Source organism: Mustela putorius, unplaced genomic scaffold (genome assembly GCF_011764305.1).
Source record: "Mustela putorius furo isolate JIRA1106 unplaced genomic scaffold, ASM1176430v1.1 tig00003834_pilon_pilon_pilon, whole genome shotgun sequence".
In the NCBI taxonomy this organism is placed as follows: Eukaryota; Metazoa; Chordata; class Mammalia; order Carnivora; family Mustelidae; genus Mustela; species Mustela putorius.
The window spans coordinates 39,581,101-39,609,067 of record NW_025421987.1 but is presented as its reverse complement, the minus strand read 5'-3'; the positions used below and the strand labels follow the sequence as shown (position 1 = coordinate 39,609,067).

Below are 27,967 nucleotides of genomic sequence, written 5' to 3'. Positions count from 1 at the left end.
TCTGTGCATTGGTAGCATCATATCAACAACATATGCTGCTGGTCACTCACTTCAGAAAGCCTAGATTCTACATGTAGTCAGGAGCTGAATGGAAAGTTTTGCTTTTGCTTTGACAAAACACTTTGTAAGTATGTTTGGCTGTGAAGTGTTTGCTGATTCCTGAAGTCCTGAGATCTATTGTCAAGGACAGTGAAAAGAAGGTGACACTAGAGCTTTCTTTCACCTTGATTAATTCTAGTAAGGAAAAGCAGTAGTTTGTCTTATCAATTGTTTTAAACTAAAATACTTCAGGCCCATAAAAATATAAAGAATAATGTGAATGCACAAGAATCCACACCCAAATTAAACAAATATTTGGCACACTTATTTCTAAACCTGTTTTTTATCTATTATTATTCTAAGTTACAGAAAATGATATACACAAATTAAGTATATAGCTCAATGAGCTTTTATGTAAGTATATATCCATGTGACAATACCCAATCCAAGATACACAACAGTCACCATACCTAGGAAGAGTCCCTTGTGCTTTCTTGAGTGTGATATTCTCCAAACCTTTAACAAAAAAATTTTTTTTAAAAAAGCAAAAGTATTCTGACCTCTGTCATTATGAACTAGTTTTACATAAGCCATAAGCCATTGTATGGCTTCTATAAAGTGTATTCTACTGTAGAAATTTGTTGAGTCTCTCATTGTTAGATGCTATTTTTTGTATTTCCCAATCACAGCTAATACTGCAGTTAACATTTTTATACATGTGTTTACATGTAGGAGGAATTGCCTAACTATAAGAAATGTGCATTTTCAATTTCACTAGGAATGTAAAGTTTCTCTCCAAAGTGGTAGTAGCAATTTATATTCTCATTAGCCATCTGTGAGAACTTCTCCACATACTTCATAACATTTGGGATGGCTAGACTTAAATTTTTTGTCAATTTGATAGGTATTAAATAATATCTCATTTTAAAAAATTTTTTTTTACTTATAAACCATTGGATTTCTTTTGTGTGTTGCCTGTTTGTATATTTACCCATCATTCTGTTAGGTTATTTGCTTTGCTGTTGTTATTTGGAGCAGTTTAGGTTTTGGTTTTGATTTTGGTTGTAGTATTCTGGATTCTCGTTCTTTGGGCAATAGGGCTTACAAATATATTTTCCTAATCTATGTCTATTTACAAATATATTTTCCTAATCTGTGTAGCTTATTTTGGAAAAGTTTCCAATTTTAAAGCACTTAAGTTATTGATATTTTAATTTTTATGGTTTGTGCTGGGGCATCTGACTGACTCAGTAGAGAATGCAAGTCTCGATCTCGGGGTTCAAGCCCCATGCTGTGTATGAAACCTACATTTTAAAAATAAAATATTATATATATGATGTATATAGTGCTTTTTTGTCATTTAGAAATCCTTCCATATGACATATGGAATCAATCAATGAACGCTTCCATATGACAACCTTCTTTTATTTTCTTCATTCCTTTATTTTCTTCTAACAATTTAGAAGTTTGGCCTTTTACATTTAAATCTCTGAACTTCTTGGCATTTATTTTTGTATGTGATATCTTACATGTACCCTATTTTATTCTTTTTCCATGGATAACCCTGTTAATCCCAGCACCATTTAACAAGTTAGCCATTCTTACTCACTAATTTACAATGCCATCTCTTACCTATATTAATTTTTTTTTCAGGATCTTTATTTCAACCAATAAACTATTTCTCTATTCTCGTGCTAACACCACAGTGCCTCAGTTATCGTAACTTTATAGTATTCTTGCTATCTGGTAAGACAAATCTCTCTATATTGTTCTTTAAAATTCTCTTGGCTCCCTTGCCTTTTGCTATTCAGGATAAATTTAGGATTAGTTGGTCAAGTTTTACAAAAGTCTTGCTGAATTTTATTTGCAATTATATCAACTTCAGAGAATAATCTGGGGGAGAATTGACATTTTTATAAAATTATGTCTTTCTACCCATTAACAGACTATATTCCTCTACTAAATCAGATCTTCCTTCATATTCTTTAGTAATGTTTTATAAGTTTTACCATAAAGGTCTTGCTAGAACCTATTTTGTTAGATTTCTTCTCATATTACTTAGATTTTTGTTCTTTTATGTATAGAGTCTGTTTTCTGGTTCATTGTTTATTAGTCATTATTGGTGTATATTTTGCAACTTTGCTGAACTTTTTTATTAGTTCTAATAACTAAACTGAAAATTCTCTTAGATATTTTTACACAGGCATGTATATCTGTAAGTACTGACAGCTTTTCTCTTAAATTCTGATTCTTAAGTGTTCAATTTCTTTTTCCTGTCATATTGCATGACTGAGGCCTCTATAGAGTACTGAATTAAAGCAATGATATTGTGAATATCTGTTCTGTTTCTTACTTTAATGGTAATTTAGAGAATAAATTGAAATTATTGAGTTGAGAAAGTTTCCAGCATCTATAGTTTGCAGTGCATTTTTAATCAGGAATACTAGACAAATTCTATCCAGTGCATTTTCTACATCAATAATATGATAAAATTACCCATTAATATGGTACTATATTATAGGATATTAATATATTTCCGGATACTAAACATTTCTTACATTCCTAGAAAAAAACTTTACTTGGTCCTGATGTGTTTTTTAACCTACTGTTGAGTTTAATTTGCTGGTATTTTATGTAATATGTTTGTACAAGGAGATTAGTCTTTAATTTTCCTTTCTTAAACTGTTACTGTAGAGTTTTGATGTCATGGTGATATTAGCCACATAAAATAAGTTGAGCAACTTTCATTTCTTTCTTTTTTTTCCCCTCTGTTTCTGAAATAGTAGTCATATTAATAGGGATTACCTACTCTGAAAGTGTTGTAAAACTTGCCTGAAAAATCATCTGGACCTGGTATTTTCTGTCCATAGTGGGAAGGTAGAGTAGGGTGGACTTATGATTATCAATTCAATTTCTTCCATGGTTATTGGTTATTCAAGTGTTCTATTTCATCTTAAGTCAATTTTAATAAGTTTTTTTAAGATACACAATTAACAGTTAATCTACAGTTTCAAACTTCTTTGCATAAAATTGTTCATAATGCTCTCATGATTTTTAATTTTATTTTTAATATGCCCCCTCTTATTCCTAATATTAAATATCTGAGCCTTTTTCCTTACTCATTGTTAGACATTTTTCTGTTTCACTTTTTTTTTTAAAACCTGTCTTTTTGGAACTAGAGGGTATCATGCTTAGCGAAATAAGTCCATTGGAGAAAGACAACTATCATATGATCTCCCTGATATGAGGAAGTAGAGATGCAACATGGGGGATTAGGGGGGTAGGAGAAGAATGAATGAAACAAAATGGGATTGGGAGGGAGACAAACCATAAGTGACTCTTAATCTCACAAAACAAACTGAGGGCTGCTGGGGGGAGGGTGTTTGGAGGAGGGGGGTGGGGTTATGGACATTGGGGAGGGTATGTGCTATGGTGAGTGCTGTGAAGTGTGTAAACCTGGCGATTCACAGACCTGTACCCCTGGGGATAAAAATACATGATATTTTTATTTAAAAAAAAATAAAATAAAACCTGTCTTTTATTTTATCTACAGTATTGTGTCTTTGTATTAAGTATCATTACTTTGTGCTTTTATCAAGATTATTTTCTTCAGTCTACTTTCTTAATGGTTTACACCATTTTTCTTTCTCTAGATTCTTGTGTTAAATTATTACTCATTTAATTTCAATGCTTTTTCTTATTTTCAAAGATGAATTTTACTCTCTAAGTTTTCTTCCAAGTTTTTCATTAGCTGCATAGCTGGTTTTAGTATGTAGTTTTGTTCAATTTTAAATAGTTTGCAATGTCTGTTTGATTTATTTTTAACCCTTGGGTTAAAGTGTATGTTTTTACTTTCTAAACTTAAACTTACTCTATTTTTATTATTGATCCAGAGTTTAATTGCATTATAATGAGAGGATGTGTTTTATATGAGTTCAATTAAAAATTTTTTGTGACCTGGACATGGATTTTCCTGCTGACTTGAAATTTGTAGGTGGCTTATCTATTTCTCTAGTACTCATATTAAAGTTTTATATGTATACCTAACTATATATTTTTCTAATAAAAAACAATCCACCTGGGCGCCTGGGTGGCTCAGTGGGTTAAAGCCTCTGCCTTCGGCTCAGGTCATGATCCCAGGATCCTTGGATCGAGTCCCACATCGGGCTCTCAGCTCAGCAGGGAGCCTGCTTCCTCCTCTCTCTCTCTGCCTGACTCTACCTACTTGTGATCTCTGTCAAATAAATAAATAAAATCTTTAAAAAAAAAAAAATCCACCTTCTAGTATTTCTGGCATTCTCCTTAATGTAAAAAAGATGCCTAGCATGTTTTATCTACTAATTATCAATCTGTTCTAATTATTGAATGGAGTTTTAGTTTTACATATTTGCTTTAAACATAGACAAAAGTGGTTATCAGTGATTTTTATAGTTAATGCCTAATTATATTTACTCATATATTTCAGCTATTGCTATGTCCACCATTATTCTTGGATGGTATGACTTCCTTTCTGGGTTCACTTTTCTTCTTGTTGAATTACATCTTTTAGTAAATCTTTTGGGAGAACCTTGGAGAGTATACTCTTTTTATATATCTAAAAATGTTTTTATTTTATCATTTATCTTAAATAGCAATTTATCTGGGTATTTTTGCTCAGCAGTTGAGGATTTTAATCAATTAATCTTACACAATTGTTCTTCAACTATCATTACTTAAGAGGAATCTGCTATCAATCTAGTTTTCATCTCTTTGTAGTAGTCTGCTTTTTCTCCCTGGTGACTTTTAAAAGTTTTTCTATATCCTTGATGTCTAATAGTTTCTCTCAAATGTGTCTAGATATGGATTTATTTTGAATTATCAGTCAGGAACTCAGGGTATACTTTCTAACCTCAGGACTCTAATGCTCGAAAATTCTGTTACTATCTTTTCCTTTATTGTTTCTTTCTTTGTTATTACCTCCATTTTCTTCAGGGATTTTTATAAGACATATATTGGTGTTTCCTAGTCAATTTACATATTTCAATTGCTCTTTTGTTTTCTAAAGACATATTTTACTTTCTGTGATTTTTTTGAGTGCATTCCTTAGTATTACCTTCCAAGTCACTAATACTCTCCTTGAAATTGCCCAATCTTAAATTATCCTATTGCATTTTTAATCTCATTGAACATATTTTTCATTTTTAAGATTTCAGATGGGTTCTTCATTCACCTATTCTTATCTTACTACTCTCTATTGTTATTTAATAATTTCTTATTCTTTTATGGGTATGATCTTTTTGTCTCTGAGCATTACAAACAGATTCATGTTGAGGTCATTGTCAGACAATTTTATAAAATCAAATTCACCTGTAGTTCTAATTAGTAATTTTATTAGTCACTCTTCTTATCATTAGATTTCTTGCTATGTTTTAGAATTTTGTTTTGCAGGTTAATGTGGGTCATAAGGCTTTTTTTTTTTTTTTTAACTTGTCTCTTGGGTTTTTTTCTTCCTTTTTTTTTCTTTGTGCATACCTCCTTGACTAGTGGCTTTGCTGTTACCTCTATTGGGATTCCTGGGTTCCTAGTCCCAATCCAAATTTTGTAGTGGTAGCTTCAGATTTTCTCTTTAAGGGTACTTGATCATGAATCTATGTCTTTATCCTTCCATCTCTCAGTGCCTGCAGGTCTATAAGCTATTGCCCCAGGCAGCAGTTGGCCAAATTTATTGCAGCCTCTTGCTGAAGTAGTGAGCCAGGCTCAGGTCCACCATTTCATATGGAGCCTTTTGGCTTCATTACTTCCAGCCACCTCTCTGTGTTTCTGGGTCCAGATTGAGCAGGCTTATAGCTTCAGCCCCCTTTGCTATCCTTAGTTTCTTTGTAAAGATTGTCACTTTCTTTTTTAAATTTCACTCTGCTTCAGTTTTCTCATTTTATACTGTATCAGTTTTTTTAGTTAACAGTATATCTTAAGTGACGCTCCTTTGTATTTCACCTCTCTTTTATTTAGGTATATCATTTTAAAACAAATACTATAAGTAACACTTATGATTGAATGTTTAGTTGGACTGGACACTGAACTTCATAGATATGATCTTATTCTGTCCTCTCTATAATCAGTTATTTTTATTCCCACTGTATAAACTAGGAAATTGAAGCAAATAAGCTAAATAAACTCCTCCATAGGAAAGAAGTTATAACTATTAAATGGCAGGAGTAAGATTTGAACTCAAGTTTCTCTACTACCAAAACTAGTGCTCTTAAAATACTACTCTATGTTTAGATATTGTATTTAAAAAAAAAAAAAAAACTCTGCAATGGCATTTCTGTTTTATTTTTAATAAATTAACTATTATTTATTCTTGTAAAAATTTATCTGGCCCTACCTCAGAAATTTCATTGTATATTATCTGTGTTTTTATAGATCCTTGGTCATGTCTCTATCCCCCTCTTTTTTTCTCTCCCTCTCTCTCTTTTCTTCCTCTTTTGATATATGATGGTTCTAACTGTTATTAATCTCGTAAATTTAGAAATCATAAGGTATAGTTTATTCTTCAAATAATGATTACTATTATTTTTAAAAATCCAGTCCTGTTTTCTTTAATTATCATCATTAATTATGTATGTATTAAGTATGCTGTATGAAATGAGAAATTTAGGTTGCCATTTCTTCATTTCTCCTCCTGTTCAGTTTCCCTTTTTTGTTATAATACATTAGGTCAGTTATAGATTATTGTTAGTTTTATAATACAGCTATAAGAGAGGATAATCACAAAAAGTTAAACCACTTATTTGGGTAGTAGAGAGCTTCTAACACAAAGTAGGTACTTAGTAAATATGTGCTGTGAAAAGAATGTACCTGTTTTCTGTATACACAAATGCATACAGAGAAAGAAAATATAGTTGAAATGTCATTAAAGTCTCCCTCTCCTGCTAGATGACCCACCTATTCATTTAAACTTTCAATTTTATAAACTGTTGGGCCACTGTACGATTTAATATATACTCTTTCTTCCAGTTCTTTTGTTAGGCAAGCATATGCCTTTGTTTGGTTCACAAAGAATCAACCCTTTGTAATCAATGTGCTTCTATCCAAGTTAGTCCCACTTATAGCTACTTTCATCTTTGCCCTTACAAATAATAAATATATCTGGCAACTCCCACTCCCACATCAGCAACTACCCTTAAGTTTTCATTTGCCAAATACTGTGTGATTCTTGAAATGAAATAGTGATTAGATATCAATAATTGCATCATATTCAATTGCTAATAGCCTGTGTTCTTCCAGAATACTTCATGTTGTTTACTCTTTAAATAGGAGAATTTTGAAGTAGTTCTTATTGCTTTATTTTTTAAGGATAGTTCTTAAAATCCCCAATTATAGTCAAAGGAAATTCATTACAGAAGATGGTAAGAAAATTGGATTTCCTTTGAATACCACTAGATATTAACAAGAAACTTAATGATGATCTGTAACATGCTAAAAAAAATATGATGCTTCTATTGTAGCATAGTAGATTAAATAAAACAATGTAGATTAACAAGAAAAAAAGCAAACTAGTATAAACTGGGTCATTGCTGATGTGCAAATTTTATGGAAATTTTAATGGCATATTTGATAAATTTATAAGAAGTGCATATTTGTATTTATAAGAACACTCAAGTTTCCTATGTGGCATGATTTTAACAATCTTTTCTATGTAAGAACGGATTGAAATTTAAACTGCCTTCCTAGCTGTTTCTATTCTTTAAATTGTAAAAATGATTTTTATTATTCTCTATTTAAAAGTCACTGAACTGGGAATCAGGAGACTTGGTTTCTGATCCCAGTTCTGTCACTTAACTAGTTCTATTCTCTTGAGTAATTTATTGAACACTTTGAGTCAGTTTATTTATAAAGAGTTGGACTTGATGCTCTGAAAAGCCCCTTCAATTTTCATGTCTAGTATTCAGCATTGTATCTGTCTGTATCTCTCTCTAATATATATAAATGTCCACATATAAAAACTTAACTGCATATAGGCTCCATACATCAACAACCGAGGTTATTCAACAGAATTCATAAGGAAATATCCAAGAATGGGATTAATTTTCTTCTGAATAAGGCAGTTGCATTTAGTTGATAGATAAATAACTGGGACTTTGGTAGGTTATTGATCTGGATAAAAGCATGATATTTTCAAAAGTACTGTTAGATAGCAGTGTATAGAATGAATCAGAATGGAAGAAATTTGGAATAAAGATAGGCAGAATGATGCCATGGTTCAGGATGAGATAAGGAGAGTCCAGAATGTAGTGATAGCATCAGAGATGGAGTGGAAGCAAAAAATATGAAGATATTGAGATAAATATTTGGTAAAAAATATAAAAAGATTATGAAAAGAAAAATCACAAAAGAGGAAATACAAATGTCGAACAAACATATTAAGAAGTATAACTCACTAGCATTTTAAGACATTATTTATGACAATAATACTTCTCAATGCTAGCACATGTGCAGTTAAACTGGCACTCATATAGTGATGGTGGGGATATGTATTGACATGAAATTCCACAAAATAAAATGGCATTATATTGTCAAGAAACTTTCTTTAAAAATGTATCTTTTTGACTCAGTAATTTTACTTCTAGAAATCTATCAGGAATAGAAACTCTAGACTGAGATTGATGTATAAAGATGTTCATTACAATGTCATTTACAAAAGTGGAAAAAGATTTAAAAAATCCTAAATATTTCATTGGAAAAATTATTAAACAAATTATGGGACATCCATAGATATCATTGCATATATACCATTGCACATTATTACATATCATTACATATCATTCTGTTCATGAACTAATGTAACAGAAAGTATCTCATCCAAAAGAAACTTGTACCCCTAACATTATCCTAAATTTAAAAACTGAAAGTATATGATTACAATCAAAGGAAATATATTAAAATGTGAACATCTGTAGGATGAAATTAAGTGATATTTTATTTCTTCTTTTTCTTAAACTTTTGAAATGTTCTAAAAATACTATAATAATTAGAAACATAAAAATTTTAAGCAAATAATTTAAATAATATTAAAAGTAAATAATTTAAATAATATTAATTCCAAATTTCATGCTAATTCAATTTAAGAGGTGAATACATGTTTATTATTTATCTCCCCTTAATGGAATTAAAATGTTTTGCTTTTCTAATTTATTAAGCTTTTGAAATGTCTGTGATACAGATTTTTGGAATCATTATCATATAGAATATGATATGGCATGTATTTTCTGAATCAGACCACATTGTTTCTATTGCCCAGTGCTTCTCAGAATCTCTGGTTTTTTGCCTGTTTGGTTGGTTTTTTTGGAACCTTGTACATTTGCCTCGAGTTATCATGACATTCTAGAACTCATCTTCTTTAGTCTGTCAGTCGGTTCTGACATTAATGTACTCAAAGCACATGCACGTGTATATGAGATTATCATAAAAGAAGTCTTTTATTGTTTATTTTATATTTTCAATTGTTTTTAACTTCTAAATTCTAAATTTCTCATCTTGTAAAAACCTCATAATCCAGTAATAATAGTATTTTGAGTAATTGAAACACGTGAAAATGGAGTAAAGGACACAGCCATTATGTCAGCATAAAGTCACTTTTTGTGGTAGAATAAACTGCTGGTGATAAAATTTATCAGACACCCCTCTCAAGAATAGAATCTTGGCTATGTGTAAGAATGAATAAACGTAACAACTTACTTGGCTCTGTACACAAAACTTAGCCAAAAAAGAAGCCAGTTAGGTGCCAGAAAGAATGAACCAGATAAAGTTTTATTGGCTCAAAATACACAAGTAACTTTGTCCACTCCTTTTCTAACAAAACTGTTTAAGTAAAAATATAACCTTTTTTAAAATCTAAACTCTTTACACCAGCCAATGGCAAAGTACTGAAGTAACTAAACATTTCCAGACTGCACCCTCTTTCCCTTCTGCCGGGAAAATGAACCACTTTCTCTCCACTCAGGCCTCCACTGACTACAAGTTAATCCAGAACTATTTATACTCAAGCTCATCTCATTTTCAGATCGGTAATTCCAGTGAAGGTAGAAGTTATGTCCTACTTATCTTTGTTACCTCAGGTTCTGGCAAAGTGCATGTTGTTGAATGAACTAATGAAAGATTAGCACCTTACTTTTGATGACTTTAGTATCTGTAAAGATAAATGAAGGAAACATTAACTTGGTTTCAAATGTTCGCACCCTAAGTATTATTACGTAACCAGTCTAACTAGCATCTAGACAAGTTCCTTTACAATAGGAAACGTCTTTCAAGAACATATTTTTCATGGAACCTGGTTAAGTGATCAGTTAAGGGGCCGATTCTTGATCTCAGGGTCCTAGGATAGAGTCCCACATCAGGCTTCAAGCTTGGTAGGGAGTCTCCTTAAAAATTTCTCTCTCTCTCTCTCTCTCTCTCTCTCTCAAATAAATGAGCAAATCTTTAAAAAATGTATAATTTTTGCAAGGCACAAGGCTAAGAATTAAAGTAGTGTAGTTCTTAAGAGCTCTTGCAGTGTCTAGTATGAAACCCACAATAAGCTTCTCAATCTCTGAATTTCAGTTTCTTCATCTAAAAGAGGGGAAGAGCAATAATGCTTACTTCATAGTCCTTGTGCTGGAGAGTAGATGAGATCTTGCATATCAGAGAGCATCATGCCTGGCTAAGCCCTTGGGCTATTATTACTAGAATTAATTCCTCCCAGGACAGCTGGTTGTACTTGCACATGAAACTTGGCAACTGGGACAGAGGGTAGGTGTACCAGCAGGGCTCACACTGGATATAGAATCAGAGAGCTTAAGTGCATATGCCAGTGTGTTTCAGGCTTTAGAGCCGAGGAATTACTTGGGAAGCTATTATAAAAGGTAGATCTTTGAGTTCCACCTTGACATACTAATTCAGTTAATTTGCTCTGGGGTGTAACCTTGGTATACGTCTTTTTAACACCCTCCTCAAGTGATTCTGGTGTAGCTGGTCCCAGACCAAACTCTAGGTAAACCTGCCATCATAACTCCATCCCAGTCTCAGTTGCATGTCACCTCCAGCCCTATGGCATCATTCCCCAGGACTTACCCTACTGAATACTTATGTGGGTTTGCTACCCCCACTCCTTTGTCCTACCCCATAGAAAGCAGAAGAGAAGAATAGGAAAGACAAACTCAATCAGGAAAACTTAAGTAGCTGCAATAAATTATTTGTTATTTTGTATTAGTTAGACTAATGGTCTTTTGCATTAGTCCAAAACTGAGCTGACTCGACAGGTAAGCTTGAACTTTAGAACAGTAGTTTTCCTCCAATAACTGTAAAATGATTGGCCATAGTGAGGTTTACCTCCTGATTTTCTTGTGGAATTGTTACCTATAGAACTTAGATGAATAAGCACAAATGAAGTGCAAAGTGTTAAATGCATGCTTTGATTTAGTCAATGCATTTGCACATTGAAGTAATTAGGATGTATTTAAAAGTATTCTGCTTGCAATACTTTGTTCTCCATTTCCTACAAATCAAATTAGTGAGGGTAGATTTGATTTTGACATCATTTTGAAAATATTTTCTTTTTCTTTTTTAAATTTTCTGAGTATTACATTTTTACAAAGTTCAAAACACAACCAACTGTGACTAAATTCATAAAAACAAAACAAAAAGTCCAAAGTGCAGGAAAATGAAAAACAGCACAGAGTAATATGCAGTAGAACAACATAAACCATACCTCACAAATATAGTTGTAATAATACACCTTATCCATGTCTGATCAATTAACAACAAATACATATTCCAATAGCAAATAGCTCATTCCTTTCCTTTGATTGAAAGCCCCAAATTTAATTATTCATCTCAGTCCAAATAAATATGAAAAGGTAGCCAGACCTTCTAAGAAAAACCTTAACCATCTCCTATTTTCATTGTAGTATTTGTAATGCAGTGAATGATTGTGAAGAAAGACTATAAAGGCTGTTTTCCTTATTTGCTAATAAAGCATTCAAGCAAGATTTTTTTTTTTTAATAATGTTAGACTTTGTAGAACCAAGAAATGCTTGTGGAAACAAATTATTTCACCTCCCTGAGCCTCAGTTTTCATATCTGTAAAGTGAGGGTAATAATATCTACAATGCAGCATCACTTTCTTAACATAAAGTAGTGTATTGGAAATGTCTGGAATTTAATATGTATTTAACAAATGGAAGTTAATATTATTAATTCAGGAAAGAAAATTTGAAGGGATAAGATCCCTGAATCTGCCGAGGAAAAAAGACCAAAGAAAAATATTCTGTGTTCTCACTTTCTCAGAGGCTATTTACAGGAGTCTCAGATTTTATCCCAGAATTTTATCTGCAGAAGAGATAGTTTTACCTTTATAATTTTCTTGCCACCCAAATTGTTGTCCTTAATGTAAATCAGTGACCTCAAAACACATGTTGAAAAATACCATTTATACCTTCGAAGTGCATATTTGAATGACTATAATTTTCTAATACAAATTATTATCATATTCTTTTATTGAAGGTAAACAGTACTTTGGACTGGGTGCAGATTACATAAATCCAATTCCTCTTATTTTTTCTATACTAACCTTGTAGTTTAAGAAATATATGTGTTTATGCATAGAAATGAAGGAGAGAGAAAAATGGACAAGAATAGTAGATTCATTTGTGCTTCATAGGAAGCAGGGAAGCTATCTTGTTTGATTCTATCATCAGTGACTAGCTCTATTTCATATATAGAAAATGCTCAATGAATGATTGTTGATTTAATACATGGGGAGAAACAAAATGCTAAGAAAATATCTGTATAGCATAAAGGGGCCAGCTCAAAAGTATGTATGCAAATAGTAAGCAGAGAACTTAAAACTTACTTATGAGTGTCAACACTCCTTTAGCTAGGAGGGCTCCATGTGGAACTACTCTTGGCCATTTTTATTCAGAACCTCTAATTTTGGCTGGAGAAAGCAGAAAAACCAGAAGAGCCCATTGATTCTTAATCAGAAAGCCATGACATGACTTTCATAGAGCTCCAAGGAATCATAGAAATTTGCTAGTATAGGGTCCTCATTTCCCAGCTGAAGGAAATGAATGATTTCCCCAAAGTTGATTGGTACTCCAAAGTCAGTTTCCTGATTCTGGTCCAGTTCAGTTCATATATTGTACCAGGTTGCCTTTGTGTTAGCAGAGTTCCCCTGGGGTTCCCATATATCTACAGTGGCTTCTCATCTTTTGACCAAGACAGTGCAGTGGAGTATCTAGCAGTGCCTCTGATTAGAATCTTCTCACCTTGTCTGGTATTTTCCTTAGATCCTAAGAGGCTTCAATAAAGAAATTCTTTCTTTGACTCTTAAATTCACATTTTTTTAAACAAGTAATAATCTATATTAAATTATAATTAACCACAGAAAGTTCAAACTACTTTAGCTTCTTTCAAATGATTATTAATTGGAGCCAAAAGGAATGGAGAAAAAAAGAACCATTATGATTTGACTGGAGGAAGAGAAAGAAGAGTTCTGTCCTTGAGATACTACTTAGGCCAAGGCAGGGCTGGGTAGGCTGTGACAGGGGGATCCAGAGTACCCAGAAAGTCACCAAGAGATTTGAATCTCAGAGAAGAGGGAAAAGAAGAAGAGGTGAAGGGATAGAGGGAAGAAGTGAAAGGGGAGTGGGTGCTACAAGTAGATGTTGTAATTTGGGCTTTTGCTTCAGTATTTACTGTATTTGTTACCCTTATGCCGAGGGGGAAGGAAACCTTGGGTTCAGGTCAGTTGTCCTGTTATAATTTATATTGCTACTGTCAAGCAAGAACTAGAATTCCTTGAACCAAGTATTAACGACATCCATGAAAGAAGAAATAAAGCATTTAATAGGTATATATCTTCCCCTTCCACCTAAAGAATGGAGGAAGTGTTGATGGGCTGTTGATGGGGAGTTAAGCTGGCATACCAGGAATTTTTATAAATGGTTTTCCCATGCTCCATTGAATCTGTGGCTGAGACTTTAGTTGTATACCAGCTGTGCGTGCAAAATCTCATAATTATTCTTACTGTATTAAGCATTTTATAGCAATTTTAGCTCTAAAATGCTATGCAATAGTTTTTATGCAAGTGTACCAGACATGTAAGCTGTTCCAATGAAAACATTTCCTTTCATTTAGACACGTGGTTTTAGGTTTCCAAACTTAGCTCTTTGCATTGATGGAAGAATCTTTAGGCCAGACATCAGGTTTTCTGATGGGGAGTTGGATTTTCTTGCACATACTTTATTTCCCTAGGCAGTCTCATCAGAAAAGGGGGGTTTCAGTGAGTGTACACAGTGATATTAGTGAATACTGCTGCTGAGTACTAGCTCCTCCACAGCCCAACCCGTTAAGAAAGGCATTGGAGAGGAAGCTAGGTTTATCTCAGCATCCCTCTGGGGCGTAATGACAAGCAGGCGGAAGGACTTGGACTTAACCTCTCTGCAGAAGGCTGACACCTTTAACACTGCTGCACAGGCTGCTGCGCCCTGCAGTGGCAAGTCTTGGGCCTGAGCCTAAAGCTGGAGCTGGTGTGGAGTTTGAACCCTTGGCATTCTGGCCCAGGGCCAAGTGCTATCAATGGAACCCCACTGACACCTTTAGTTATTCTTCCTAGATTAGGATAGTAATTTACTTGTCTCTTTGATTTCAAGTGTCTGGTTTTGTTTCCAGATGCCTCCCAGCTCATCTGTATTCCAGGGGTTTCAAAAGACTTTAACCTCATTGGTTCTTTCCTTTGTCAGTTCCATTTGGTGAACACAGGAGGGATACAGAGACTACAGAGAGGCGAGGGAGGGGGCGGTGTGCGCGTGATGTAGGGGGCATGTAGGGAGGGCTTGGTGAGACTGTAGGAATAAATGAAAGGCACGTTCACTTTCAGAACATCAGCTATTGTACCAGAGCAAGTCAGGGTGGAGTGTAAGAGGTGATGTGTAGGACAATGTAGTGAAAAGTGTCATTAGATGGATTCGTGGGTAAAAGCCCTCCAAACAGCAATAATCTCAAACTCCCCTAGATGACTGTAATATATGAAAGAGATGGAGAGACCATAGAAATTTTATCCCAGTGCCAAAAAGGTAACAGCACTTGGATTTTAACATGCTATGGTAGGAAAAGGCATTTATGCAGGGGTGTCATTTCATATTTACAAGGGCCTGTCTAGCACTGTTTATTGATTTTACTGCAGTTCTTTCCCCAGGACCCTGTAGATAGATAATTGCTAGAAATGTCCATCATTAGCAGAGCAATGAGTGCAACCATCACACTAGGAAAAAGATACACATAGGACCCTGCGAGCAGGCATCAAATGGGGGTAGGAGTCACACAATAACACGTGCAGCTATAACTCCAGGCAAACACACACGCAACACCCTGTGTAGCCATTGCACTGAGAAAATACACACAGCCCCCTGTGCAGCCATCACGCATCAGGAAAATACACACATGACACCCCTATGCAACCATCACACCAGGCAAAAGCACAGACATAAAATGCTAAGTCAATAGGAATGAACAGCTCATAAAAGCCTACTGGAATAGATCACATCACAGCCAGGTACATCTGTTCTCAGCACTAACCATTATCGTTAGCTTAAAATGCTTAAAATCACTGCACATCCTCAGGTCTAGGGACAGATTATTCCAAGAAGATTCTGCTAAATAGATTTGGCAATGCAGTGAAGGGGACCTCTACTACATTAAAGTGATGCATTTTGCATCTCAAAGGCTGTCAACTGTATTTAGAGGAACTCTGTGATTGAAGAACTGTGCTCTAGGATGGAATAGCAATTTCTCCAGCCCTTCAAACTCTGGGGGTGATTTTTACCCCAACTTGAGTTAAGTGTACAACTGAATGGGCAGCTATCAGATGGGGAGGTGACTAATAAAAGCAGAATTGGAAACAGCTTTCATCTGTGCTGCAAAGTAAGCCACTCCATCCTGTTTTAAACTGGAGCTCTCAGGTGGAATATCACATTCAGAGGTCTTTGTGAGGTCAGACTTCAAGCCATCAACTGGAGATAAATAAGTTGGAACTACAGTCCTTGCTTCAGAGGGTTGTCCGCCCAACTGGGGGGAATAAAGGAACCACCCACCTCTTCTTTTGCCAGAGCCTTCTCTTTATCCTCTTGCCTTGGTCTGTGATGTTATCCTAACTGTGTGACACAGGGTTATAGCACTGCAAGGGAAGCTCTGTGTGCCCTTCTGAAGACTGGCCCAAAAAAATAGTTAGAAAGAGTTTCAAGCTTGCAGTTCCATGTTTCAATTACAGTGGCGTTATATGTTTCTACTGAGTGAGACAAGTTTCAAGCTAGCTTGTTAAGAATGATTTACACCATAATTCGAGGAAAAAACAAATGTGAGTGACTGAGATTTGAAAGGGAAGAGTAGGGGGGAAGTGCCAGACTAAACGAATCCTAAGTAAATAGGGTGGGGTGGGGTGGTGGGTGTTTTTGTGTGTGTGTTTTTTTGGTATTTTTTTGTTTGTTTGTTTGTTACTTTGTTTTTTTAGAAGAAAGAAGGAAAGAAACAAAGAAAGAAAGAAAGATAGATAGATAGATAGATAGATAGTTGGTAATTACTTCCTCACCTGGGTGGAACGAAACAAAAGAAAACAGAATTGCTCCATTTGCTCCTAAACCAAATTTTTAAGAGAGGACAGGTGTTTCTCTTAATTCGCATGACATCTTACTGGGAATGAGCAGTACTAGAAATGAGAACTAAGAATTCCACTTCTTTTTTTTTTTTTTTTTTTTTTTTTTTTAATGTGGTGGAAAGGTTTTGTTAGAGAGAGAGAAAAGCATTTTCCATAAAACAATGCAGTAGTGACACGAGGTAATTACATGGTGATGGGGACACACCGCATGGCATACTGGAGAAATTGCATGATACCTACGTGATAACTATAGTAACTCTAGTTATCACTACCGTATTATCTCCTGATAACTATATAATTAGTTTGTGTCACAAAAGCACCCTAAACGTATGCCTGTTCCAGCTACTCTGGTAGGAAAAAAAATAAACTTTTTTGCAAGGGGAAAAAAAGCTAATGAAGAAAGTTGCCAAGAACAGATATTTTGTAATCTGTGCTAAATCTCTGCTGGAAAACATGAACAGTAACGAAGCTGAGAAGACAGTAAAAGAAATTCGGGGCAAGGTGCCAGACGCCCAGACGGAAGGAGAATGTGGACCAAAAGATTGCGACAATCGGGTAATTATGGTTTATGAATTTCAGCTTTAATCTGTAGTTCAGTGAGTCCTGATTAAATATCTGTTAAACACAATTAAAGTTTGTTTTTGTATTTCACCGTCTTGATCAGAATAATTAGAGACTGCGTGTTTCATGTCAAAAGTAGCAAGAGGAATTTTAGTGAATGAACATCGTTTTTAAAAGCCATTTGTAGCACCAGCTGTTGGCATTATTTTATATTTTAGTGTTATCAGCATAAAGATGGTCCTCTGGATGCTGAATAGTTTCCAGCAGGACAAGGATGTTAGGCTGTCATGATGGGCCTGTGCTGCCGAGGCTTTAGTGGTAGAAGGCTCATATTCACAGGAGGGAGTGGACGGGGAGATATAGGTCAGGGAAGGAGATATTTTAGGTGAGAGAAGAAGGAAGACATTTGAGTTACATTTATCCAAACAAGGAGCTGAAAGAGGGGATTTCTCTTGGTGTAGTCATTTGCATGAACACCTGAAAATGCTGGTGAGCCTATAGAGACAGGTTGTATATACATGGTGCCTGGGGGAAGAGCACAAGGAAGGTGTGATCAACTATACTGGAACATCGTCCTGGTTGGCTCTTGGCTAGAAACCTGGATATTTTATTCCTGGAGTTGATAGAAGATAGTGCTGAGAGAATTTGCCATACTAATCATTCTTTGGCTAGACATAGCAGTATGAATTCTGCAAAGAAAGAACAAGTTGGGATATAAGGATTAACTAAAACTGGATAAAGGAGCAAAATAAGACTGCAAACAAAAAACTAAGACTATGATTTCCATACCAATGGGCCAGAAGGGAAGCTGGGGAGTTATAAATTACTATCTCTTAAAAATTATGTAAGACTATATGTGAATACTTCTGTGTCGTTTACCATGATATGAGCTTTAAAGAAATAAAATATTATCTTGCTTGCTATTTGAAATTTGGGTATCTGGAAGATTTTGATCCATGATAACAACCCTCCCCATCCTAATCCACAGAACCTGTGAATATGTTGCCTAACATGGCAAAAGGGGCTTTGCCGAAGTTAGTTAAGGATCTTGGACGGGTGATGATCCAGATTATCTGGGTGGTCCTAATATGATCACAACAGTCCTTAAAAGAGGAGGAAGGAGCAGTAGGGTCAGAGTCAGAGAAGATGTGACGATGAAGCAGAATCTCAGAGAAAATGAGGTGAAAGATGGGACATTGCTGACTCTAAAGATGGGAGAAGGGCCATGAGCCACGGAATGCAGGTTGTGTCTAGAAGCTGGAGAAGACAGAATGGGGGGGGTCTCCTCTGGGGTCTCCAAAAAGAATGCAGTCCTGCACCTTTCTTTAAGGACTTCTGACTTCCAGAACTGTAATCATTCCTGTTTTGTAAGCCGTAAGCAGCAATAGGAAACCAATATTGAACCCATGACTCTGCTCTGTGGATTTCATCTCCATGTAAAAGTTTTCCAGTTCAAAGTGCTTCTGGGAATGAGAAAAACAACCAGCCTCTATGAATTTTATCTTCTATAGCCCATTCTCCAGGCTGTCTTTCAGATGTCATTTGGAGGTAACTGCCAATGTATTATAAATTAAAATCATGGGCAAATTCAACCCCACCCTCCAATAATACTTTTGACGTGAGTAGAAATATTTATAGGATGAGAAGACTATAAAGTAAAAATAATTTCTCCAACAATAATAGCAGTTGACATTTGAACACTTAACCACCGGTTGAATCATTTCTCCTTGTCAATTTCCACCTCCCGAAATGGCAATTTCATATGGTGCCACATACCCAGTGTTATCTCATTTAAACCTTCAAGGACTAAGATTAAACATTTCTCCCGATTGTAAAATTAATAAATGTCAGCGTTATGTAGAGGTTAAGCTACTAAAATGCTCATGTGCAACATATTCAGGTAAAAATTAGATTAAATCCTAACTGGCCAAAGGTGTTTTTGCAGAGTTGAGGATGCAGACATGTCTCTCCTCTGCTATTCCACAAAATGACAACTTGGTCATGAGAAAGCTGTAGGGTAAAGTGAACATAACCCAAATAGACAAAGACAATGATTGAAATTTGCTACCTAGCATCTTTATACTCAAAAGAACATAAACTACCACAGAGGAAGAGGGCATAGCAAGTGCTTTAGAGTGGTATTGCTAAAGGATTTCTGGCTTCTTTTGGTTTAAGGCTTCCACTAGTAATCTCCTGAAAGCTGCGAACTGTCTCCCCACAAAAGGACAGCATCTTGTCAAAGGATCCACAGGCCCGCTCAAGCCTATTGATGGACCTCAGATTAATTACCCTTGGTTTACAATTTTGTTCCAAGAAAAACACTGTGGACTGACTGGCCTGACATAATTTAAGACCAGAATTATGCAATACTTATTTACCACAGGATTTTGGACCGGTCATCAATGTACAGTAAGGTCCAAGCTTTTAATTAGTACTTTTGATGCTAATGTGCTAGGAAAGTACATTTTTGTTTTTAAAACATTTGAGGTGCATTTAAAGACCCACTGAAAAACACTGATATTGCTCTTGCTTGCTGTCCATTATTTTATCATATAGTCATTTATTTATTCATTCATTCAGCAAATATTTATTGAGCCCTTACTGTTATAGGCACTGGGAATATAATAGGGAGCAGGACTCACAAGGTCCATTTTCTTCACAGAGCATTCTAATTAGAGGAAATAGTTAATAAATATGTAAGCATACTAACACATGCCAATGAGTGAAAAGAAGAAAACAAAGAGTATAACTTAATAGAAATAGTGTGTAAGGAGATGGCATGTGGCTGAGACTTGAACAATGTTAGAAACCAGCCACATGAAAATCTGAAGGAAAAGCATTTCAGGTAGAGTAGAATAACAACTATAAAGACTCCAAGATTAAAATGAGCTAGGCATGTGAATTATGAAAGGTCGGTGCATGAGGAGAAGTATATTGGAGAGGTGATCAGAAAAGGAGTCAGGATCCAGATAATACAGGCTTCATACTGAACAGTTCAGATTTTATTCTAGTTGCAATGGGCAGCCATTAGAGACTGATATGGAAGGGTCTGATTTCACATATAAAGAAATCATTGTCGTTGCTATGTAGAGAAGGGAGTACAGAGGAACAAGAAGAGAAATAAACCCAACTAACAGTTAAGAAGATGCCCAGAGCTGAAGATAACAAGTGGTCTCATGGCCCTATAATATATTGCCTCATAGATTTGACATGTCTCAAGTTGAGCAGCCAAGAGAACAGAAACTGATTTATGAACTATAGCATCTCTTATGTTTTTGGCCTATTAAAGGATTGTTTTGGCCTAAAAATGTTCTTCCTGAAAGGGAGAGGAAAAAGAAATCTGAGTACAGTCTAATGATATTGGCAAGTGAAGCAGTTGTTTGGTGGGAAGAGGATTGCTAAGGTAACTGAGAAAGTCACCAGCAACCGAGAACCTCGTTAGATAAGGGTTTAGACCCATTTCACTAAGGTTCATTACAAGTCTGCTTCTTCTGTTTTCCTGAGGCAAGCTTAAAATCACAAGTCTTCTGAAGTCTGTTCTGCCCCTTTAAAACATGGATTAGGAGCATCTGGGTGGCTCAGTCAGTTAAGGATATGACTCTTGATTTCAGCTCAGGTCATGATCTCCCGGTCCTGGGATCAAGCCCCCCATCCGTCTCCACCCCCAGTGTGGAATCTGGTTGAGATTCTCTCTCTTCCTCTCTCTCTACCCTTCCCACTGCTTGTGCTCTATAAATAAATAAACAAATAATAAATAAAATCTTTAGGAGATATATATATATATATATATACATATATATATATATATTTTTTTTTAAATGTCCTGCTTCTCACCACCATTTACTCCTCAAAGTAGTCCACAGAGAAGATCACAACAGAGATTAGGAGCAAATGTAATGTAACTTGAATGAACATCAGGAAAGGAAGAAATTCTGTTGTTTACAGGAGTTTCTCAATAGAATTAGATATTTGTGCAATGTATTGGGGCTTTAGTGAGTCACCAACATTACTTGAAAGAAGTTCAATTATACTTTGTCAACCAATTGAAATCCTTTAGTAAATGGCAAACCATAATAAATATACCCAGGAATAATGACCTGTATAAAAATAGTGATGTAGTGGTAGTTTATAGACAACTTATTTTCACTAATAAGCTAGAAAGTTATATAATTCATTGCTCAATGACATTCATAAATAATGCAAATTAATAAAATATGCAACTATATATAAAAATATATTTAGAAAATCATTCAGAAGGCAAGGGGCAGGAACCTTTTCCAACTGGCATTCCTGTGAGACTCTAAGTTACAGCTCCGGGGTTAAGTGTGACAAGGTGAGAAAACTGCCCTAGAGTAAGAGTAACCAACTGAAAGTGATGTTGAATTTCATAATCAGGGTTCCTAGAATGAGTAGAATGCAAATTATATTTCCAGGGAAATATGAGTATAGAGGTATAGTATTATGGAATAGCTGTATTCCATGGACCAAAAACAATTAGGTACTATATATCAAAGCTCAGTTGCAAATACAACATGCATGGAGCTTATGTTAAGTGAAGGCTTAACAAATGGTTATTACTGTTGTTGTTTGTTGTTGTTTTAATTAAAGCTGAAATCCTATAATAGAACCTCCTGCCCTTTACCACCTCAGGTCTTTATGCTGTTTTAAACCTTTCCCTCCCTCCAGTTCCCAAACTGCCCTTTCTCTGGGGAGCAGAGTATAAATTATCCTATCTAAATTTCAAGAATGACTATTCCCATGTGAGAATATCAAAGCTGAGAAGAGAATACAGAACTCTTAACAACCAGTACTATTCACGCCAGCTCATCTGCTACCTCCTAATAAAACTGGTTGTTAATCTTCCCTGATTTGTCTACATCTTTCAGGTAATAAAAGTGTCTAAACCATAATGCATTCTTCCAGAGAAGATAATCAGGTAACTTAATACCTCTCTGCTCAGCAACACAATGTCCCTTTGTATCCAGTCCTGAATTGGATTGACATTTCTAGCTGACGGCTTTACATCAAAGGTCATTTTGCTCAGTTCACTATCTGATCTTTTTTATTGTCTTCTAGCATATTCCTAATTCTCAAAAAGATTTCTTCATCCCTGGCAGTATACTGAGAGCTCCCAATTTCATTATCTCATTGGTATATTTCATTAATTATTAAGATCTCTCTAATTGTAAGTTTCTCTTCCCAAGAAAGTGTCTGAGCCCCATCATTAGAGATATTAATGAGCAGAATTTTGTGAACACCCAAAGTATAGTTAAGTTGGACATCACCCTGAACTGCCAAGGGAAGAGATCTCCCAAGTAGAAAAAGCTCTTTGAACTGTAATGATTTCATAAGGGTGATTTACTACTTAGTAAATTTTCTTAAAAATGGAACGAATCAATGTTGAGTAAAAGATTTGGTTTCCTTCATTTATTTATGTTGAGCCATTCCATTCATACAGGTTGGGAAACAATTCCCCAGGTAAGACCAACTAATGTGTTGTGAATTAATATAGATGCTGCATCCTGAAGGGTATTGTTTATTTACTCTTCAGTTTTGGCTGTCTCTTTTTTACCACCCAGAAAAGGAAAGGCATAAAAATATTATGATCTAATAAAATAACAGGATTTTCAAAGTTTATTTACTAAAAATTAAACTGCAGCCATCAAGTGTTTAATACTATCAAAGTTGTAAACAAAGAAGATTGGACAGGAATTAGAAATCAAAAATACGTTAGGAAATCACCTTACAGAAATATGAAAAATATGGTGCCCTTTCTAGAATCTAAAAACCCTGAAGATATAGTATTACTACTAGAACTAAGGGAGATAGGATCAAAAGAGAGATCACAAGAGAATATCCAGCTTTCAATGGGTGTCTGAGAGCTGAGGAAGAGCTACATTTTGGATGAAACTTTCATAGCGATAGAGCATTTACCAAGCTACAAATAGTCAATAGAATGCAAGGTAGCCTATCTCCCAACAAGATTTGACAGTAAATACAGTTGAGATTAGGAGGGTTGAAGGAGGGTTGAAAGAAAAAGCTTGACATATGTTAGATGAGGAAACAGACCTGTGGGAGACACTTTGAAGATCGCGAGTTCATATTACATAACTGTTTCTACTGTAGAAACAGTGTGTGAACAAGTCCAGAGGTGGGGGAAAGCCCACAGGAAGGAAACAGTTAACTTCTCACTGGCATGTTTATTCTGTTCTTAAAAAAAAAAAAATGTGTTTATATTGGATGGTGGGATGTTGTTACCTTCCATTGAGAGAGGATAAAAAAAGGAAAAGCAAAAGGAGTGGAAAGCAACAATACCTGTGTTATCTTCCAATGTATTTTCGAATGACTCTGATCTAACTTCAGTTTCAAGCTGTTTAAATCTATCTCACTGACGGGTCCAAATCTAGTGCTCACATGTTTGGGACAATTAAAATCAGCAGGGTCTGTGGCTCCCTAACCCAGGCTTTATTGTATAAGGGGTAAACAGCCACTTGTAATTTAGTGAGTAAGTGCAGGTCTTTCATGATGCACATACCAGCCCCACTGAAAACCGATCAATTTCTGTGCTTGGCAGTGGCATTCATAAGGCCCCTATGGAGCATTATCCCATGCCTGAGGGTCATTACTCTTCCACAGAAGCACTGACAGTTGTGATGAATGGCAGTACCTGGAAAGAGGAGTGTTTGGATGTTTAAACAGATTACATTTTCCTTTTAGAGCAGTAGACATTAGATCACGTCTTAGACTGTCTACCCATGTGGACAGTGAGGATAAAATCAGAGCAACTTGTATGTGACCCAGTGAGATTCAGGTATCCCAGTCATCACTTCTGTTGGGGGAAAAGGACTTGACTTTGCATCCTGTCACGATACTGTATGTGCTGGCAAGCAATGGGTGATAGCCACATACACCTGCTGAGATGCTAGGCTGTCAACAGGCATGAGATTCCGTCCATCACTATTATCTACAACAAGACTCATTACCTGCCAGCCAGTAAACATCCCATTTACACCATCTGCAATGAATTAAAAAGTGACGAAAAGAATCAGTATCTGTTTGAGTTGCAACATGATTGTCAAGTTCATTTTCATCTCTGGAAGCCCTTCAGTTCTATGAGAGACTTTGGGGAAATATATGATGAAGAAACCCAGGAATAGCCTGGCAGTGACAGTTGTCACTGACAATTGTCAGGTTTTAAAGCAGGCATTTACAAATACAATTAGCTTCTTAGAGTGTAAGAAAAGTACAGGCCTCTGTCAATTCCCTTTTTTCAGTTTTTCCCTCACTGGTTTCCTGGTGTGCTAGATCTGGGACTCAGTGCTTGATACTCCTAAACTGATGCTGACTACAGTGAGAAATATTTCATAAAAATGTATATTTCAACATAAACTCTGAAGCAAAGCTGCCACTGTATCCAGAGAGGAAGTGATGATTAGTTTCTAATTTACACGTGCAGTGATTTCTTTGGCAAGTGTGAATTCTATGTCCTACAGTAAGGTTCTCTGTAACTCTTCCTACGTGAGGCAGCTATGGGGGTATTAAAAAGATGCAGAGGTCTACTTGCACTTGAGGCTATTTAATTCATATATAGCTGTCTGTCCAGATTACATGTATGGATGGTCAGGGGTGAGAACTGCAGAGCAAAAATCAAATAGAGGTGTCACACACAAACCACGTGAGAAATAGCGGAAAGATTTGACATTTATTCATGTGCTTCACCTTTTAATAGTAGAATCTCTTGTTGTTTTTTTTTTAATCTTCCTTTTTTTTTTTTTTTCATCAGTTATTCCGACAGCAAGGAAATGACTTTCATTCCTTACCTTGAGGATCGGGGGGTTCTCAGTGCTGATCAGGGTACTGCTCTGAGCAAAGAGACCAATTCTGAAATGAGGGTATTGAAGATAAGCCCTTCTGAAAATAACCCTGGCTATGTAGTAGGATTTCACTCCCAGAAATCCATCTCTTCCTCCCACAAACTGCCCTTGTGGAGTAATATAGGAAGGAGATTATATATTACCTCATCTCCTTACAGAGAAAAGGACAAGTGCTACGGGAAAGCTTTGTTTCTTTTAATCATTCCAGGCATCCCCTGCCTTCAATATTTTTACTAAAGAGGTCCTTGGTTGCCTCTAGAAAGACACTCTAGTGAGAGAGAAGGGAACAGAGTAATGAAAATGATGACCTCATCTGGAAAGGCTTTCTAACCCAAAGGGATAAGCTAGTTATGACCCCTATCCTCAAATCTGTGAAGCAGACAAGGACAGAAAGCGTGGTATGAAGTTATGACTACCTCCTCAAAATTGTGCTAGGTAACTTTTCAATCTGATACTACAGTTTAGCAGGAAACATCTTTTTCTCGCAAGCTCATCTTTATGTTTTTATAATGGGGTGAAGACACAAACCTCTATGTAGAAGATCTTTAAGGCTACTGACTTTGTGCTAGAAATAAGGAAGAGAAATATCACATTGTGGGAATGAGGAAACTATTTTGAAGAACCTAGGAAGGGAGTGGATAAGTTTCATTCTCCCTTCCTCTTCTCACCTACCCATTCCCGAACTTGTACACTGTATTAATTCCATTAGGGAAAAGTTAATTGATGATGGAGACTTTGCTTCTCTCAAAATAAAATCTTTTTATATTTGAGTCATTTCGGTCCTGAACAGCACATTTTCAAACCACAAGTAGAAGGAATGTACCAGATAAGTTATAGTGTGAATTTATGGTGTTTGTTTTAAACAATAAATTTGACCAGCCTAATAGTAAAGTTGGGTTAGGAAAGCTAGAATCCATTCCTAAGAGCACCAGAAAAAGGAAGCCCAGTATATTGGTGGTAAATGATCTGCCAAAGACCAAAGAAATACTCTAAGAAGGATGGTAAGAAGAGGTTACCTGTTTGGGGAAAGTAAAGTTAAATTATATTTAATCTGTTATATTTTTTCTACAAAATTACCTAATATACATGCCAGAAATTGATCAAAGTTGAGCTACTGTGCTCATGAAGTGTTGACTAACACTTTGGATACCACATCATACCTCTATATAGAATACAACATGGTGGAGCTCTTTAAGTCTTGTATGTGTCACTAATATCCAGTTATTTTGGTAGTCCTATGGTAAAGTCTTGGACTGGATTGCTTCTCAAGTCTAAAAGCCCAACTGAACACGAGGCATTACTCCCAGTTTTTTTATTAGCAAGATACCATATAACTGTCCCATAAAATAATTTGGAGAGAAGGTAAATTTTTGAAGCTAACTTGAGAACACATCTTTTAGTGACCCCATTATCAGTGGTCGAACTTGGACTTATTTTCCATGTTTATATTAAACAGTGTTATTGAAAACAATAATTCTGAGGGCAAAAATCTAATACGAAGTAATAGGTACCATGTTCACATGTATCAAACTTCTAAGCTTCTGCCTTAAGAGCAAATAGAGAGAGATCATATTGGAATACCTGACCTTTGTGCCTAGCTTTGTCTTACTCTACCAAACACAAGAAGATTGTGAGTGTGTGTGTGTGACGGGGGGCACCGAGGGTGCGGGTGTATGTATACACACGCATGTATGTGTTTTAAAACAACTACAAACAAAGGTCAAATTGTCTGGTAGAGCAGCCAGTGGCCACATCTGCAGCAAAGACTTTTTTGTGGGAGCTCCTAAAGCTTATAACCATGGAGTGAACCATAATTATATTGTTTAGAAATCAATGTCAGAGAAAAAACTCTTTTGACTTTAACCATTTCCTCCATTAATTTGGAGCTGTCTGGAACCTGGCCATAGGAATATTTACTTGAGTCTCTGTGACTTTCCTAGTATTTCAATGGTTTTAATGTAGAATTGATTATCAAAAGACTAAAAGAAATAAAAAAGCAGAAGTCAAGTTAAACTTTAAAAAGGTGTCACTGTCCTTGACTTTGTGATCTTTTTGGATTAGATTTGCTAACGCTTGATGTCAATTCCCAGAGAACTTTAGCTGCAGACAAAATAATGAGATATGGTTAAGCTGTAATAGTAAGTAGATACCCAGGTATCTAGAATATCCATGTTTTTAGCTGCAGATGAGTTTCCATTTATTTATAGAATTAAAAGTATTCTAAAACCATAAAAGTTGTATGAGTTGTATTTCCTTGGAGACCATATTGAAAAGTTTATATACACATCTGGGCACAATCAGGGTTTTTCTAGTCATACTGTTACATCTACTTACATCCTTTCTGACTTCAAAAGTAATGCCATTATTAGGCTCGAAGAATATTTTACATTGAGTGCCATGGGGTGAGTGGCAACTTTACTTAGAATAATTTATAAAAATAAAATCTAAAATATTATCTATGGTTTCCATAGAAGAGCATTTTTTTCTGAATAGCCCACTTTTGATCTAACACTCTTAACTTGGTTGTTTGTATACATCCCATCTTCATTTCTTTAAGTCAAATATTTAGACCCATCTCAAATGCCACTCCTTTTATGAAGCTTTTCTATTTAATCCTCTTCACCTCTTTCTGTAGCAAAAGTCATTCTTCCCAAAAATGCCCCCCAACAAAATTTTGGTGAAATTTTGTTTTCTGAAACTTATTACTTAATTTGCATCATAATCGGTAATTTGTCTCATCCATCTGTGAAGTATAATTCCTCAAGTGAAATAACTTTACTTGGTATGAAATCTTAGTGGAGATTCTCAAAAAATTTTTTAACTA

General features: G+C 35.5%; 1 protein-coding gene across 23 annotated transcripts in view; it reads left to right on the top strand.

The window, feature by feature from the left end:
- Positions 1–27,967, top strand: part of ZBTB20 (zinc finger and BTB domain containing 20) — a 789,640-nt gene that overhangs the window by 551,582 nt on the left and 210,091 nt on the right. The gene's annotated exons all lie outside the window — the stretch shown is intronic.